We start from the raw sequence: 6,000 nt of genomic DNA on the forward strand, positions 1-6,000 counted from the left end.
GGAGAACTGGACGAAATTGTCTCTGTAAGAGCTTATTCTTTTTTGAATGAATTAAGGTATTGCAGCTGCGTTCGTCGAATTCCAATAGCAGTAATTAATGTTTTCTAAGATGTTGCATTATCCTCGAACTTTGTGGAACAAAGATCAAAACAGTGGCACTTTAATAATTAGGGCGAGAGACAAAGTCAACGACAACATGCCCAGAACTTGAAATGAAAAAAACAAACTTATACTGCTGACTGACGTTAACAGTGAATTCGCACAGCTACTGCCTTTGCTATTTGACTGCAAGAATATCTGTACGTTGGAGGGCAGCTACTAAAATTTGGGATACAAACATGTAAAATTGATACAAATATAATTTACAGCACGGCAATAACTCAATTGGAAACTTCCTTCTGCGTTTTGAAGAAATCCATGAACAATTACACTGCCCAAGATATCCATTTGTGCATAATGCACGTGCATGGTAGATAAACGTTATGGAACAGTATCTGGAGAACTGACGACTGCTTGCAAGGTTGAGAAGATCGTATATTGCATATACGGTGAAATGGTGGCTGAAAAAGAAGGCGGGAATACATTAAACACAAAAAAAGAAACAATGGGAGGTAGTGCTCTCAAGTCACCGATGTCCATTCTCTACACCAATTGATTTCTTCATTTCATTCTCTCAGAATGATTGTTTACAAGGAGACTAAAGCAAGAGACATCCTGTGGTGGCACGAGTTATAACTAATGTTGAAGATGCATGATGCGGAGGCATTGCTGAGAAAATGAAATGATGTGGAGGTGCTAGTTTTCGACTGGGGTGAGCAAGTCAGAAATCACATGGCATCATGTTATAATCCAACAGATCGCTTTGAAATCGTAAGCATTCGCAGCGCTGCTCTGACGTCTTTGAAATACGGAAGTACAACGTATGCATGTGATTTCGTCAGAAAATGAACATTTAGACGTATCTATGGTTGCACTCGTAACACGTGGATGATTTATTGCTACTTTGTACGAAGGCCAATGATGTTAGTGAGCAGGTAAATTAAGGGTAAGTGGAAACAGCCAAAAGACAGAGACCATGTCTCCCCAAACGACCCTATGTAAAATGATAAGGTCGTGCAAGCAGCATATAGAGAAACAGGAGATAAAGCTGAGTGCCCTCCACCAAGGTTCGTAATTCAGAATTATTCTCTGTATGATTCTGCATCGGGGTCTGGAGTATGAGGAAAAAAAAACAAATGAAAGTAAGGCTAGAGAACTGGTGGATAAGGAATAGAGGTAAGTAGCATCTTTATAGCAAAACATAATACTTAAAGTTTTGCCGCTTATTTGAGCAGGACCAGATATAAGACCTACGGAGGGCATTGCCTAGTTTTTTTGCACCTTGTTTTAAGCTACTGCATCTGGCGGTTTGTTACCGGACTGGGGAGGCACATGTGAAGTAAAAAGCAGAATTAAAAGGCAAAAGAATCTTTGACAATCATCGAATGGAACGTTATTGAGAATAGCATCTGTGGAAATATTTTAAAATTACCTATCTAAATGCTCTTTGGAAGAATTCACTGCACATTTACAAGAATGTAGACGGGATTAAAAGTGGTTAAATACGTCTGGCAATTATGAAGCCATTGTCTCAGAACAGCAAAACATTCGATATAAATATCAATGTGTGATAATGTTGCACCTTGAGGAAGCTTAGTTTGTTGTTTCTTTTTTCAGAAGAATTGTAAGAAGTTACCTTTTGTCAACATTAATCTACTTGAAGCTTTTAAATTTGAAAAAGATGGCTGTCGAGTGAAAGGGGAGTGGCTAGTACTCACAGGTCAGTCTCTGGGTTGCTTTGGTTTTAGCAGTATGGCTGTTCACAGTGGCTAGTCATTTTAAGACGTTCAAACAAACTGCTAGATGGAAGAAAATGTTCCATGCTGAATTTCTCTGCCATCTCTCTCTCGTACGACCCTGTGTTTGACTTTAACTTCTTTTATCAAGGGACGTTTACTGGGAGTGTTTTGCTTTGTTTGTGTTTCATTCGGCATTTTGTGAATAAATTCGGCTTTGGATTTGAACAGTTGATTCAGTCATGGAAGATCCACTCAGCACATGCTCAAAACTACAAGAAAATTTGCGGTCTGGCGTACCTTCTTGACATATTTTGAAGGGTCAGACCTGGTCCATAACAGATTGAGGGCTTTTTGTGGGATTTTCTCAAGTTCCGATTTCAGATTCAGGTTGTTGGTCTTGAAGGCAGAAAGTGGGTAGTGTTAATGTTATTTTTCTGCTTGTAGATTTATTTTGGTTACACAGTCTTGGGGTAGCTAAGGCTCATTCAATCGCTAAGAGTTTTCTGGGAGATGATAAGTGGCATTGGCCATTTTACAAGAGGTGAATAAGGCCAAGATGCTTAAATTAACAGGCAATCTGCAATTCGAGCTGACTTCTTCTGTGCGGAAAATAGAAATAATTACAGCAGGAGCTCAACACTTAAATTTGCTGGAAAAGCCACCTGAATCGTTGGAGTTGACTAAAATTGAATGGAAAATGCAACAGCTTGAGTTAGAGGAAAACGTAAAGGAAATGACAAAAGAAATGAGACCTCTTTTATGATTAAAAGCAGAGAGGGAGAATAAGAACGAATCACTTCAGCAGTACGAAAAGAAGAAGGAAGAGGAAGACCGAGGAAAGTGAAAACGAGAGAACATTTGAAAGTAAGAAGTTACAACTCAGATGGGAGTTCAAAAATTCACTTCCTGAGCGATTGATCATGTCAAGTAGATCAGAGTTAAAACGGCAAGATCAGCAGCTGAAAATGCTGATCATTATGAAATGATTCATTAAACAAAGTTTGGCTTCCAGCATCAAGTTCAATACGTGAGGGATAAAAATTGAGGAAAACCGAAATTCTCACGTGGCAAGGGAAATGTAGATCACATAAAATCACATATATAACTTACCACAGGGGGAAAAGAAAACCTTTGAAAAGCAAGAGAAGTTCGTTTATTTGCTCTGTTGGAATATTGTGTGCAATTCTGGTCTTCTTCCTATCAAAAGGAAGTTGTGAAATTTGAAAGGGTTCAGAAAAGATTAAAGGATGTTGCCAGGGTTGCAGAATTTGAGCTATAGGAAGAGGCTGAACAGGCTGGGGCTGTTTTCCCTGGAGCGTCGGAGGCTGAGAGGTGACCTCATAGAGTTTTACAAAATCATGAGGGGCATGGATAGGGTAAATAGGCAATGTCTTTCCCCTGGTTTCGGAGAGTCCAGAACTCGTGGGCATAGGTTTAGGATGAGAGCGGAAAGATATAAAAGAGAACTAAGGGAAATCTTTTTCCACACAAGGTGTGGTGCGTGTATGGAATGAGCTGCCAGAGGAAGTATTGAAGGTTGGTACAATTGCAATTTTTAAGAGGCATTTGGATGTGTATGTGAATAGGAAGATTTTGGAGGGATTTGGGCCGGGTGCTGGATTAGGATATCTGGTCGGCATGGACAGGTTGGTCCGAAGGGTCTGTTTCCATGCTTTACATCTCTATGACTCTATCCAGATCACTGGGATAGGGAATTCCGTTTGCACTCCTTGCCATCACAGATGCACCAAATGAATTGACTAAAGTCTATCCGTTTGAATCGGTGCTTGGGCATGAAATGAGACGACTTCAATAATTGATTTAGGAGAACTTTCTAATTCAGAATTCAGAGGCGGGGAAGTGGCTAGACAACATTTAAAGGTATCACAACATGCAATGAGTTACTTTCCAGAGGAATATCGAAATGACCTGAAAGATTTATTGCTGTGCCATATGGAGACAGATGAAAAGGCAGGAAGTAATAACCTAATTATGCATAAGGTAAATATAGCAGATGCTGTTCTGATTAAGCATGGTCTGCATTCTCATAATCTGATAAAGTTGGCACATTTTCAAAGAGGGATAGAACACATCTTCCAAGATGACACAACTGAAATGAGTTACAGTAATTGGAACTTATCTATACTAACGGGACCAAAAACAAATATTACCCCACGGTGTTGTGTGGGCTATTGTTAAGTCAATACGTTACAAGGGCTGATGTCTGTCCTTTTCCACATTTGGAATACTGTGCTGACAAGGTGTTACTCGCAATTTATATTTCTAATTTGTCCGTGCTCAAAGGTTACTGGCAGGTACCATTGCCCTAAAAAGCAAAGAAAATTTTCGCTTTTGAAACGCTGAATGGACGGTGTCAGGTTAAAGTTATGCAGTTTAGGACAAAAAATACGCAAGACAAATTTTAGAGCCTAGTAAACTATATCATTTCAGGATTAATTAACTTTTTCGAATTCTGGATTCGAGGTGCTGGAAAAGCACAGTAGTTCAGGCAGCATGATTTTTCTGCTCCTCGGATGCTGTCTGAACTGCTGTGCTTTTCCAGCACCACTAATCCAGAATCTGGTTTCCAGCATCTTCAGTCATTGCTTTTTCCATATTATCTTGGCATAATGTGGACGTTTTAAGACAGTATTGCCGGGGGATGGGTGGTGATGGGTGCATTGCTTTAAACAGAGAATTATACATACACGTGACAATGGATTTGTATGAAGAATAGATTATCTTAGTCAAGAAATAGAATTGCTAAACAACATTCGAAACCGTTTTTGTAGTGAGGAATTGAACGTTATTTTTAAGACAGTGCTTTGAAAGCAAGTTGGTAGTTCGATTTATCTGAGATTTTCTTTGAGACAATGATAAGTCAGTGATCTTATCTGACGTGTGCTTTGTGGAAGATCACAGGTTGAGTGGTCGATTTATTTAATTAGAACAAAAGTAATGTTGTACGACCAGAAATATGTGTCCTGAGTCGAAGCAAAGAAAACTGCTAAGTCATACTAGAAACTTGATGACGATCAATTGGCAACTTCCTTAAAAAAAATGTATATATTAAATGTCAAATGCAAGACTGCAATCGTCATAGACTTCTATTGTTCTGCACAATTAATGGAGTTGAAAATGACCAACAATGGCCAACGAAGTGAAAGCGAATAAGAACGACATAACTTATATAGTTGCTGATAATGAAGAATACCTCAGGGTTGGGTAAAATTTTGAATTAAACAATGGAGGACCAATAGATTGATTAAGGCGACAGATACGATTTTGAGAGTTAACTTTCAATGGAAATAGTAAGGGTCTGCAATATGTAAAACAAATATTCAAACAAAAACAATCAATTTAGTGAAGATACGTCCATATCACATATTGGTTGGAATTAAAGAATCAAGAATGGAGAACAGAAACATGATGGAGAATTGAACAAATCCTGTTTCGCTGTTTTCAGTAAAGAAAGGTGAAATATTTTCATATAAGTGGCAAGACGGCAGCGAAAAATATGAAGCGAGACTCAAAGATATGAGTTTTTAAAATGCTGTGAAGAGAATAATGCATCTGATAAGCTGAGAAATTCTCAGATCTTGGTTACTTCTAATTCCCTTTATTTTAAAAAAAGAAACAGTTCTGTGGAAGACTCATCCGAACTGAAAAGTTAACTCTGACTTCTGTCCACAGATGCTGGCAGAGCTGTTGAGCTTTTCCAGCAATTTCCATTTTCATTTCTGAATGAAAGCATCTGCTGTTGTTTTGGATTTCATTCCCTATAATAAGGATTGAGAAATCTCCAGTCACAGAATTCCTACAATGTGGAAGCAGACACTTCAGCCCAACAAGTATGCACTGATCCTCCAAAAAGGAACCCAACCAGACGCGGTCCCCTACATTTAACCCTAACTAATGCACTTAGCCTATACATCCATGAGCTCTATGAATAATTTAGCGTGGCCAATTCACCCAAATTGTGCATCTTTGACTTGTGGAACAAAAGTGGAGCAGCTAGAAGAAACATGTGCAGACATGACAAAATGGGCAAATTCCACACTAACAGTCGCCCCGTGCTGAAATCAAACTTCGGTTCCTGGCACAAAAAGAGAACATTGTAAACCATTGAGCCACCGTTCCCTCGCAGAAATGAGAGCTCCTC

The sequence above is a fragment of the Chiloscyllium punctatum genome, chromosome 30 (genome assembly GCF_047496795.1).
Source record: "Chiloscyllium punctatum isolate Juve2018m chromosome 30, sChiPun1.3, whole genome shotgun sequence".
In the NCBI taxonomy this organism is placed as follows: domain Eukaryota; kingdom Metazoa; phylum Chordata; class Chondrichthyes; order Orectolobiformes; family Hemiscylliidae; genus Chiloscyllium; species Chiloscyllium punctatum.